The 13,404-nt window shown below is 45.4% G+C and overlaps 1 non-coding gene across 1 annotated transcript; it reads right to left on the reverse strand.

Annotated features, from left to right (window-relative positions):
* Nucleotides 1-9,664: 9,664 nt before the first annotated feature.
* Nucleotides 9,665-9,803, reverse strand: LOC119920467. The gene has a single exon (XR_005448210.1). It is a non-coding gene; the product is annotated as a small nucleolar RNA SNORA7 (small nucleolar RNA).
* Nucleotides 9,804-13,404: the final 3,601 nt, after the last annotated feature.

Below are 13,404 nucleotides of genomic sequence, written 5' to 3' on the forward strand. Positions count from 1 at the left end.
GTCAGCTGTGTGACTTTGGGCAAGTCACTTCACTTCTCTGTGCCTCAGTTACTGCATCTGTAAAATGGGGATTAAGACTGTGAGCCCCACGTGGGACAACCTGATCATCTTGTAACCTCCCCAGCACTTAGAACAGTGCTTTGCACGTAGTAAGTGCTTAATAAATGCCATTATTATTATTATTATTATTATTCACTTCTCTGTGCCTCACTTACCTCATTTGTAAAATGGGGATGTGAGCCCCATGTGAGACAGGGACTGTGTCTAACCTGATTCCCTTGTATCTACTCCCGTGTTTAGAAAAGTGACTGGCACATAGTAAGCGCTTAACAAATGCCATTAAAAAATAGTAAAGGCACGCCCCATGATGCAGCCATGACATATATTTTATTGTGATCTGTTCTAGAACTTCTGGAAAAATAATAAAATTCCTTTATGTGCTATAAACTTTTACACTAAACATTGCTAAGTTATTGTTTAAACTGTTAGAATAATTCTAAGCGTGTAATCACAACACTAACTGAGTTGTAGTAAATTATGAGTTTGCAAGAGACTGCAGAAATAGCTTGCCTTACTGATTAGGCTAGTGAAGATTTCATCCAATTCCATTTGAATAACAGCCTTTGACCTACTTTCATAAAATACCTTGTAATGAGCTAACTCCTCCTGAACACTTTAGTAGACCTTTTAATTTCTCTCTCCATCAGTGTCTTCTTTTTTTTTTTTTTTGTAAATTAACTCACTTTCTCTAAAACTGATGCAAGGCTTTTTAAACCCCCAAATCTTACCTGGTGGTGGAGAGGCCATAACTGCAACTATTTTGGCAAATTGCAATGATGCACTGGATTGTCAAAGTTTAATGATGGTAATGGTATTTGTTAAGCACTTACCATGTGCCAAGCACCATTCTAAGCACTAGGGGTGGATACAAGGTCCCGCGTGGGGCTCACAGTCTTAAGCCTCATTTTACAGTTGAGGTAACTGAGGCACAGAGGAGTTAAGTGACTTGCCCGAAGTCACACAGCAGACAAGTGGTGGAGCTGGGATTAGAACCCAGGTCCTTCTACCTCCCAGTTCCATGCTCTATCCACTACACCATGCTGTTTCTCTGAGGTCCCTTGCTGGAAAAAGGAGCCCTCTGAATGAGATGCGCTTAACTCATAGACATCTTCGTCATCCAATTCAAAGTTAAGTTGCCACCCCAGAACGATAACTTCTTTGCTTACTTGCTTGGGGGTCTCTTCTAAGCCTTGAAAATCTAATATAAATTCTGAGCAGAGTCTCTTCAATTAATCCATGATATTTATAGAGCACCTACTATGTGCAGAGCACTTTAATCAATCAATCATATTTATTGAGCGCTTACTGTGTGCAGAGCACTGTACTAAGCGCTTGGGAAATACAAGTTGGCAACATATAGAGACGGTCCCTACCCAACAGTGGGCTCACAGTCTAGAAGTGGGAGACAGAGAACAAAACCAAACATATTAACAAAATAAAATAAATAGAATAGATATGTGCAAGTAAAATAAATAGATAGAGTAATAAATATGTACAAACATATATACATATATACAGGTGCTGTGGGGAAGGGAAGGAGGTAAGGCGGGGGGGTGGAGAGGGGGAGGAGGGGGAGAGGAAGGAGGGGACTCAGTCTGGGAAGGCCTCCTGGAGGAGGTGAGTTCTCAGTAGGGTCTTGAAGGGAGGAAGAGAGCTAGCTTGGTGGATGTGGGGAGGGAGGGCATTCCAGGCCAGGGGGATGACGTGGGCCGGGGGTCAACGGCGGGACAGGCAAGAACGAGGCACGGTGAGGAGATTAGCGGCAGAGGAGCGGAGGGTGCGGGCTGGGCTGTAGGAGAGAAGAGAGGTGAGGTAGGAGGGGGCGAGGTGATGGACAGCCTTGAAGCTGAGGGTGAGGAGTTTCTGCCTGATGCACAGGTTGATTGGTAGCCACTGGAGATTTTTGAGGAGGGGAGTAACATGCCCAGAGTGTTTCTGGACAAAGACAATCCGGGCAGCGGCATGAAGTATGGATTGAAGTGAGGAGAGACAAGAGGATGGGAGATCGGAGAGGAGCCTGATACAGCAGTCCAGATGGGATAGGATGAGAGCTTGAACAAGCAGGGTAGTGGTTTGGATGGAGAGGAAAGGGCAGATCTTGGCAATGTTGCAGAGCTGAGAACTGCAGGTTTTGGTGACGGCTTGGATGTGAGGGGTGAACGAGAGAGCGGAGTCGAGGATGACACCAAGTTTGCGAGCCTGTGAGACGGGAAGGATGGTAGTGCCGTCCACAGTGATGGGAAAGTCAGGGAGAGGGCAGGGTTTGGGAGGGAAGACATGGAGTTCAGTCTTGGACATGTTGAGTTTTAGGTGGCGGGCAGACATCCAGATGGAGATGTCCTGAAGGCAGGAGGAGATGTGAGCCTGGAGGTAGGGGGAGAGAGGAGGGGCAGAGATGTAGATTTGGGTGTCATCAGAGTAGAGATGATAGTTGAAGCTGTGGGAGCAAATGAGGTCACCAAGGGAGTGAGTGTAGATGAGTGCAGACGGGGCAATGAAGGCGCTGAGCTGGCAAGGTCCAGGAAGAGGAGGTGGGTGGACGATCACTACCACCATTCTGTCTGGCAACAAGTGAAGCTTGCCTCATGAGGGAGGACAGAGCCAATTCACAAATGCCACGAGCCCCAGATACAGCTTATAAGCAATTCCCACTGAGTGCTCAGGGCTCTCGCCTCCCCTAAGGAGCGGAGTCCGCTGCGTGCGTTACACCCAAAAGGACCTAAATCCAGAGCAGTCCTCCCCGGCCGTCGTCCAAGCACATGCGCTTAAGTGCTTGGGAGGGTAGAGTATAATAGAGTTGGTAGACAATCCCTTCCCACAAGGAGCTTTCCTCCAGAATTCATGCGGTTGATTGGTTAATCTCAGCCCAGGTAGAGAGAAAGCAGGGAGGGATTTACTTCACTGTATGCTCAGCTTAAATATCAGAGTGGTTGGGGGGCGGGTGTATGTCAAACAATATAGGTTATGCCCTTGGCGTGGGTGCATTGTGGTTTGGTTGTAACCTAGGGTAATATAATCAAACAATTCTAGATGTATCACCCCCCTCTAGACTGTAAGCTCATTGTGGGCAGGGAATGTGTCTGTTCATTGTTGTACTGTACTCTCTCCAGTGCTTAGCACTGGATTGATTGAATGAATGAACATTAACTCAGTTAATATGAGGTGGCTATAATCTGGAGTATGCCTGGAGATTATCCCAATTTCTTAATTCATCCATCGATAATATTTATTGGGCACCCACTGTGTGCAGAGCACAAACAAATTAGTAGACATGACCCAGAACTGCTCATCTTTCCCCTTAAACTCACTTCTCCTAGCTTTCCCATCGAAATCGATAACAGCACCATCTCCATGTCCCAAAAGCTCACAGCTTCAGTGTCATCCCCAATTCCTACGTTGTCGCCTCCCAAATCCTGCCAGTTTTTCCTACACAACACCTCCCCCATCCACCCCTTCCTTGCCACCAAAGCTACCGCCACCCTCGTCAGAAGGTAGCAAGATTATCAAATTGGCCTCCAGCCTCCCTCTCCCGATTCCAATCTATACTACTCTCTGCTTCACAGATTATCTTCTTGAAGCATCACTGAGCACACACACCTCCATTCCTCCAAATCTTCCACTGATTTCCTGTGTCCCTCCACATCAAATTGACAAATCCTCACAGTCAGTTTTGAGGCTCACCCCACCTTACCTTTCTGCTCTTCCCCACACCCTTAATTCCTCCCAAGCCACCCTGCTAACCATATTTTGCTCATGCTGTTCTCTTGGCTCGGGACTGCCTCCCTCCCCAAATGTGATGGATCACACCTCTCCCTGTATTCAAAAACCTCCCTGAAAATCCCACTTCTTCTAGCAGGCTTCCCCCGATGAATTCCCAGCACCCAAGATCATATAAACCCATCAGCCACCTTGAGCACCTATGAAAATATTTATACCCATCCTCAGCACTTTTGAATATGCAATTATTGATTTTGTCTACTGCAAAATCAATCAGGGTATTTGTGCGCTTCCGGTATGTAGAGCACTGTCCTAAGTGCTTGGGAGAGTACAACACAACAGAGTTGGTAAATATATTCCCTGCCCACAAGGAGCTTACAGTCTTTATGTCTGCTGACCCCATTTAAATGTAAGCTTCTTCTGGGCACGGAACATGTCACTTCTTTATTTTGTATTTACCAAGCACTTAATACATACAGTGCACTACACCAAGTGGGCTGGGCACTCATTAAATACTAATACTGCTACTTACAATCTAGCAGGGAAGAGAGACCCTAAAATAAATTACAGATAGGAGGAAGAAACAAAAAGTGATATGGGCATGAGTTAATGCTTAAGAAATAAGGTAGGGAAGGTATGTACATAAGTGCTATGGGAGGTTGTGAAGTTCTGAAGTGGCAGCTGGAGGGATAAAAACTGGGGAGACATGAAATCAATCAGGGAAGCCCTCCTGAAGGTGATGGGATTTCAGAAGGGCTTTGAAAATGGGGAGTGATGCAGTCCGTTGAGGCCTTCCCTGACTAAACCCTCATTTCCCCTATTTGCCCTCCCCTCACCATCAACTGTGCACTTGGCTGGGTACCCCTCAAGCACTGTGATACCCCAGAACTTATGTAAATATTCTTCCTCTCTACTATTTCCCCTACCTGTAATGTATTGTAATTCAATCGTATTTATTGAGCGCTCACTGTGTGCAGAGCACTGTACTAATAAATACTCAATAAATACAATTGAATGAATACTAAGCACTTGGAAAGCACAATTCAGCAATAAAGAGAGACAATCCCTGCCCACATCGGGCTTAGAGTCTAGAAGGGGGGAGACAGACATCAAAACAAGTAAATAGGCATCAATATAAATGAATAGAATAATAATAATAATAATGGTATTTGTTAAGCACTTACTATGTGTGAAGCACTGTTCTAAGCACTGGGGAGGATACAAGGTTATCAGGTTACCCCACGTGGGGCTCACAGTCTTAATCCCCATTTTACAGATGAGGTAACTGAGGCACAGAGAAGTTAAGTGACTTGCCCAAAGGCACACAGCTGAGAAGTGGTGGAGTCGGGATTAGAACCCATGACCTCTGACTCCCAAGCCCATGCTCTTTCCACTGAGCCACACTGCTTCTCTAATTATAGATATATTCATATCAAAACAAGTAAATGGGCATTAATATAAGCAAATAGAATTATAGATATGTACATATATACACAAGTGCTGTGGGGCAGGGAGGGGAGAGGGAGCTGAGGAAAAGAGGGCCTTAGTCTGGGAAGGCCTCTATTTCAATGTCTGTTGACCCCTGTAGACTGCAAGTTCCTTGTGGGCAGGAATTGCATCTACCAACTCTATTACATGGTACTTTCCCAAGTGCTTAGTACAGTGCTCTGCACACAGTAAGTGCTTGATAAACATCATTGATTCACTGATTCAGCAATCGATGAAGGGGAGCAAGAGGTTGGTGTTAGGAGAGATGAGAATGATGCACATTCAAGTCAGTTAGTTTGGGAGGAATGAAGAGAACCATCTAGGGTGTAATGTAAGAAGAGAGTGGATAAGTCAGGGGGCCTCAGTTACCTCATCTGTAAGATGGGGGTTAAGACTGTGAGCCTCATGTAGGATAGGGACACTAACCCAATTTGCTTGTATCCATGCCAGTGCTTAGTACAGTGCCTGGCACATAACAAGCGCTTAACAAATGCCACAATTATCCCTCTAGACTGTAAGCTCACTGTGGGTAGGGAATGTGTCTGTGTATTGTACTCTCCCCAGTGCTTAGTACAGAGCTCTGCACAAAGTAAGCGCTCAATAAATACGATCGGATGAATGAATGAATGAATGAATGAGAGAACTGACTGAGTACCTTGAAGCCAGAGGTCAGGAGTTTCTGCTTGATGTGGAGAGGAATGGGTAACTACTTGAGGTTTTTGAGGAGTGGGGGGAAGTGCAGAACATTTTAGAAAAATGACCCGAGCAACAGAATGAAGTACAAACTGGAAAGGGAGAGATCAATGGTTGATGCGGTATCAAGCCAGGATATGGCAAGTATCTGGACCAACAAGGTGGCTGTATAGATGAAGAGGAAGGGTGAAGATCCTGGAAAGGTCATGGAGAAAGACAACAACAGGATAAGGCAAAACAAGCTGGAAATAGGGACTCTAAAGGGGAGGTAGGAGTTGGGTTACTTGCACAAAAATCCTCACTGAAGGCCTAATTAGCATTTTTCCTTCCCTCAACTCTCTTCACTGTTTCCAGCTTCTTCAACTCTCCTGGCCAAGCCTTGATTCCAATATGCCCCTCTCCAAAATTCCTCCTCTCATTCGAACTGGTCCTCCTCCACATTGAATGGCAGGACACGACAAAGCAACTGCCCTGGAGTGAATGCCCTTTTGAACTTATCAGAATTCTTTCTACCCTAAAGACCAGTTTGGTTTGAGCAGGTCCAAGGCAAGGTGCAGGTCTAGACTGAGGCCCAAGGCCTGATGGTTTCCTCTAGTTTGAAGAGCAGTGTGGCCTAGTGGAAAGAGCATGAATCTGGGAGTCAGAAGAGTTGGGTTTTAATCATGGCTTTGCCACTTGTCTGCTGGGTGACCTTGGGCGAGTTACTTCACTTTTCTGAGCTTCAGTTACCTCATCTGTAAAATGGGGATTAAGACTGTGATCTCCACGTGGGACGTGGATTGGGTCTAACCTGATCAGTTTGTAACTACCCCAGTGCTTAGTACAGTGCCTGGCACATAGTAAGCACTTAAAAAATACTCTGAAAAAAAAAAAAGCATGAAATGCCTCTGTGAGGTCTGGGCCAGTCCTAGATCATCCCTGGTCCACCAGATCCCCTAGAAGACAGCTCAATTCCAGGGCTCTTGTGAGGATTTGTGTACACTCTAAAGAAGGCCTGGGGGTTGGGGACGTGTGGTTTGAGGGACCAGGCCAGGCTCATCCTCGATCATTCTGCAATATTCCCAGCTTCCCAGAAATCCAAAGGCTCAGGGGTGACTTAACAGTTGACCAAACTCCCCAGGCCCTACTAAGTCCTGACTTGGATCCTGTGGGCTGGAAATTTAACAGTCTCCAGCCCTCACTATTGTCCTCCACAGAAAGCTAAAGCAGCATGGCCTAATGAACAGAGCAGGGGCCTGGGAGCCCAAAGGATCTGGGTTCTAATCCTGACTCCACACTTGTCAGCTGTGTGACCTTGGGCAAGTCACAACTTCTCTATGCCTCAGTTCCCTCATCTATAAAATGGGGATAATAATAATAATAATAATAATGAAGGCATTTGTTAAGTGCTTACTATGTGTGAAACACTGTTCTAAGAGCTGGGGTAGATACAAGGTGATCAGGTTGTCCTACGTGGGACTCACAGTCTTAATCCCTATTTTCCAAATGAGGTAACTGAGGCACAGAGAAGTTAAATCACTTGCCCAAAGTGACACAGTTGACAAGTGATGGAGAGGAAATTAGAACCCATGACCTCTGACTCCCAAGCCCATGCTCTTTCCACTGAGCCATGCTGCATCTCTGGGGATCAACACTGTGAGCTCCTTGTGAGACAGGGACTGTATCCACCCTGATTAGCTTGTATCTACCCTGATTACCTTGTATCTACCCCAGTGCTTAGAATAGTGCTTGACGCATAGTATGTGCTTAACAAATACCATTATTATTATTAGTATTATTATTATTATTAGTAGTAGTAGTAGTAATAATAATAATAATAAGGGCATTTATTAAGTGCTTACTATGTGCAAAGCACTGTTCTAAGCACTGGGGGGTTACAAAGTAGTAGTAGTAGTAGTAGTAGTAGTAGTAGTAGTAGTAGTAGTAGTAGGCCCTCAATCAGAGAGTTCACAGAAATGTGTTTCAAGAAAGGATTTTAAAACAGGGAAATGGCTTGCCTCTTAAACCAGGAAGAATTTTTCAGGCTCTCCAATCAGGAACCGTTTGTTCATTAGTAGAGGAAGAGTAGAGCCACACTAAGGTGCCAGCAAATGACCACGATCAATCAAGCAATCAATCAATCATATTTATTGAGCACTTACTGTGTGCAGAGCACTGTACTAAGCACTTGAGAGACTACAACACAACAATATAACAAAAACATTCCCTGCCCACAGCGAGCTTACAGTCTAGAGGGGGAGACGGACATCAATATAAATAAATAAATTACAGCTATGTACGTAAGTGCCAATGTAGCCAGTCAAATAGAAAGTCACTGAGGTCTTGGATTTCACTTTCACGATCCTTGTTTGACCTACATCCCCTACTTCAGGGCACAAATGGGAGCAACAACCCCTTACTAATCTCGTTGGCCCAGGAGGTCACTTTAACAAGAGCTAACTGGTGATTCTCTAGTAGGAACCGTGGACCTCAAAGCAACTAAGGATTTTTATGCCAGTATTATAGACCTCTGGGAACAACTCCCACCTGAGGGTCACCGCGAGAGGTCAGTGAGAGCTAAAAAGAGCCAACCTCAGGCATCTGAAGGGCTGAGTTGAGACACTTGAAGGGTTCTTTTGGACCTGCTCATCCTAAGAGAGGCAGGAATGGGTGTCTGGCCATTCTCAACCCACCCTTCCCTCCTCAACCATCACCACCTGGGGTGATCCTTGAAGTAATGGGAGCCATGTGGGGCTATCTCTAAAGGCCAGCAGTGGCAAAAGAGGATATCCCTAGGAGCCGTGTGTTAGTAATCATACCCGCTACCAGTGCTACATATATTCAGATGGAAGCTTTCTTGCCCTTAGGGACCAGGGCTCAGAGAACACCTAAATAGGAGGATTTCAGGGGTCGTTAAGGCAAATACCTGGACACAGTGCTCACTTAAATGAGTTACGCCTGACTGAAGAGGTGCCCTTCAGAGACTGACAAATCACCACAGTAGCATTGCCAGTTTCTCCTCATTGAGGAGAGACAATAACCACCCCCCGCCATGGTTAGTGCAGGAAGAAGGGACTGAAATGGCTTTATCTAGAATTTTTGTTGGGGGGGGAGAGAGAAAATCCAAATTCATTTTTCTCAAAACCTTTTATTTATAGTGAATGTGCAGAAATCAATGAAAGCCATCAAAATCAATGTTTTACTGTAATCAACTCGTGTTTTTTTCATATGTTGTTCTCATTCTTCCTCCTGTTTGATTGTCCTCTTCCTCCTGCCTGATTTTCTTCACCAGGCTCCTCCTTCTTTGTTACTGTGATCAGTGTTTTTTGCCTAACTCTGAGGAATGGACTTCTGATCATGGCATCCCAGTGAGTCAGGAAGGGACCTAAGCAAGACTTACATGGAGATATCCTGCTAATCAGGGTAATTGGAAAAATAATCCGGAACATCACTTTTCATTTTTCAATAAATTACCTTTCAGAACCTAGTCAGGATTTGATTTGCCTTATGCTGTCGAGTCATTTCTGACCCATAGCAAAGCCATGGACGGACTTGTTGTTCCGAGAATGCCCCACCTCCATCTGCAATCGTTCTGGCCGTGGATTCAAAGGGTTCTCTTGGTAAAAATCCGGAAGCAGTTTACCATTGCCTCCTTCTGCACAGTAAACTTGAGTCTCCACCCTTGACTTTCTCCCATGCCACTGCTGTCCAGCACAGGTGAGTTTTGACTTGTAGCAGATTTGACTTCCCCTCGCTAGCCACTGCCCAAGCCAGAAATGGAATGGATACACCTCTGCTTGACTCTTCCTCCCACAGTCGAGACTGGTAGAGTACTGGAAACTCTCCAGGTGCGACCCTGAGAGGGCCAGGATTTGATGGGGATTTCTTAATTGGAAAGAATGAAAAAAAACCCTAAAGTTTAAGAAAACTCCTAAAGCCTGAAACTCTACTTATCTGTTTGCCATAATGTATGCAGAAGTCCCTGTACACTGTCTAAGTGGTAATTTACCCCAAATGTTCTGATTCATTTAAAAAATAAAAGCGATGGCTGGAATATCACATTAGCAGCAAGGCAGCCTGAGGATTCCACTGGCAAACTAAATTCTCATTTAAAGGGATCTCAGCACTCCTCTGAGTCGGTAGAGTCATTGAAGGTTCAGTTATGTAACCTGGTTTTCAGTGCATGCTGCCACACACCTTGGGAAAATCAGCTGTTCCACTTCCATATACAATCATAGTACACAGTGAGTTAGGGGGATAGGAAGAAAAACCTTCAAAAGATATGCTCAAACACAAAGGATTAGGGAAGTAATGCCCAGTGTTTCTGACAAGGACCTCTTGGCATCTCATTCAATGTATTATTATTGTCATTATTATTATTATACTAGCACCTGATTCACATTTTTGACATTAAAATTTCTTCTCATTCTCCCCCAAATTAATTTTTTCTCCCAAACCGGATAGCAACAGGCTCCGTTGGCCTATTACTGTACTGCGATTGTCATCCAGTCGAATTCCTCTAGGTGTATAATCCGGTCCCTGCAGGATTGCCAAGTGTCTGCAAGATCGCAGACAGCCCATAAAAATGAGTTGAGATTGCTGGTGTCTGTGAAAACCTTTGAATGTCCACAAATATGGGCAGCTGCCACTGCTGAGAGCAACAGGAGTCTACCCGGGGCGGGGGTGGGAGGGGTGACAGTCCCACCGCTGCCATGGCCACTGCCACTGTGCCGCCACCTTATTTGTATCAGAGGGTACCTAGGGACCTCGTTGGAATCGGGATTCGATTCTTCCTGGACCAGACAAACTGGGAGGCGGGCCAGTCGGGGAGGTGATTAACCTTGGCCACTTCTTGGCATACCCCAGCTGCTTGGCCAGTTCCACTTTCAGAGCTAAAGTCAGTGGTTTGTTTTATTGGCCTTTCCCCACCATCCTTGTGGGCAGGGAACGTGTCTACCAACTCTGTTATATTGTACTCTCTCCAGAGATTTGTACAGTGCTCTGCACACAGCAAGCGTTCAATAAACACAATCGATTGAGTGATCTATTTCCTAGCAGTCACAGGAGGGGTGGTCTAGCTTTAACAATTTCCATTTCTTTCTCTTCTCTGAAGGAGCCGGGGTGGGGCGGGAAAAGTAGGTTCCTTCCAGCAGGGGCTCCCAATTCAGCCTCACTGCCTCAGCCCCACCGTTCTTGCCCAATGCTTCGAGCTGGTCCCCGTAGGAATGGTCCCTTTCCTCATAGGGGAAGGTGGAAAGAGGAGTAGGGGGTGAGGGTTACAGTGTCAACCAACAGCCTCGGCATGGTCCTGGGCCAGGATCAGGTGGCCTCTGATGTCTGAGAGTGATGCTTCCCTCTCTCTGTCCCTTTGCCCTCCTGAACCCCCAGATCCCCATTGGATCTGAGGGAAGATGGGGTGAGTGGTCAGAGGAACTGGAGAGGGAGGTGGACGGTACGCCCCACCAAACTTCCTCCCCGTATCTGGCAGTGCCATTTTGGTCAGACCTCCTGCAAGTTCAACCTATCTCTTTCACCCCACCTCCCAGCATGGGTAGACAATGGGCAGAGCTACCATTCCCCCTCCACCAACGCTTTTGGTCTGTCGGAAAAAAAGTTTGAAAGTCATCCATTTCTACTCATAATGTTTGTAAAGTCATTCCCACCAGCTGGCAACCGATTCCCCAATTTTTGTTTCCTACCTGCCTAAATTAGATGATTAGTACGCCAGGCAGAGAACACGCATTTAAATCTGTGTCCAGGATACAGCTATTAATCTTTAGTCAATTCTCAGTTAATTATATTTATGCCCGGTAATCAGCAACAATAAAAATTAATTCCCTTTGTTACATCCCCTCAAAATCAGGGTGGGGGCATGCAAGCTAGGGAGATAGTTCTAATTGCTCTAGGGAAAAACAGAAATTAATTCTGAAGCAACTGTCTATCATTTCACAAACAAATAAAAAATAGGTAACTTTTCACCAGAAAAAAAATTCATTTGTAAAGTTTTCATATGAATCAGAGAATAAATAACTCCAAATTTTACATTTATTCCCACCATGTGAGGGTGGAATGTCAGAAAGGAGAACCTTGGGCCCTAGAGTTCTAATTCCATTCCATACGCCATTTGAGGAACTCATAGGACTCAAAGCATTCTCCAAAGGTGTGGTCATTAGTTCACCCCCCTGTTTAAACATTCAAAACAGATGGCAGGTTTTCCATGCTTCTAAAAGGGTAAGGGGGCATCTTTTCAGCATGGCACTAGCACCTTGCTCACTTCTAGCTCCTTCCACGAGAATTTTAAGGACCCAGGGACCTACCGATGTTATGGAAAAACTACCATGAGTGTCAGTCCCATAGCAATGAAATGTAAGAGAACCAGAAACACATTTGAGAGACAAAGGCAGTGATGCCTTACCAGGAAGCAGTGGAGTCCATGGCTAGAAAAACCTTAGCAGCCTGCACTCTGCTCATCGTCCATTCCCCAAGGCTCACATTGGCATGGCAACGTAGCCCATCTTGCCTCTAGGCAGGAATACACCTAAACCACCTTAGACAGATGAAACTCTATCCTGTTTTTAAAGATTTACAGAAAGTAAAACCCTACAGTTCCCCGAAGTAATCCACTATGCTATTTAACAAGACTCACTTTGGGGAACATCTTCAGTCACTCTTCAGAAGACCCACTATCCAACCCTCCAATCATCATCTATTCTTCCCCCTCCTCCTTAGACTGGGAGCCCCGTGTGGGTCAAGGACCATGTCCCAGTGCTTAGAACAGTGCTCAATAATAATAATAATAATAATGGCATTTGTTAAGCGCTTACTATGTGCCAAGTACTGTTCTAAGCACTGGGGGGATACAAGGAAATCAGGTTGTCCCACATGGGGCTCACAGTCTTAATCCCCATTTTACAGATGAGGTAACAAGCCCAGAGAAGAGAAGTGACTTGCCCAAAGTCACACAGCTGACAAGTGGCGGAGCTAGGATTAGAACCCATGACCACTGACTCCCAAGCCCGTGCTCTTTCCGCTGAGCCATGCTGCTTCTCTCGAATACGTAGTAAGCACTTCACAAATACCATAATTATCATCATCTGTGGCTCCTTATGACTAAGCAACAGTTTGTGGTGGGATACAGGGCATGGAGGTCTTTCCAAAAAGTCTCCGATCAAGGAGTTAACTTTCCCCTGCTTGAGGAAAAGCCCCCCTTTTCCTCTGCTCCCACTCCCCTCCCCATCACCCCGACTCCCTCCCTTTCTTCTACCCCCTCCCCGCCCCACAGCACTTGTGTATATATGTACATATTTATAATTATAATTCTATTTACTTTTATTAATGATGCATATATATCTATAATTCGATTTATTTCTAATGATGCTACTGATGCCTGCTTACTTGTTTTGATGTCTGTCTCCCCCCTTCTAGACTGTGAGCCCGTTGTGGGCAGGGCTTGTCTCTATTTGCTGC

This window comes from Tachyglossus aculeatus, chromosome X1 (genome assembly GCF_015852505.1).
Source record: "Tachyglossus aculeatus isolate mTacAcu1 chromosome X1, mTacAcu1.pri, whole genome shotgun sequence".
In the NCBI taxonomy this organism is placed as follows: domain Eukaryota; kingdom Metazoa; phylum Chordata; class Mammalia; order Monotremata; family Tachyglossidae; genus Tachyglossus; species Tachyglossus aculeatus.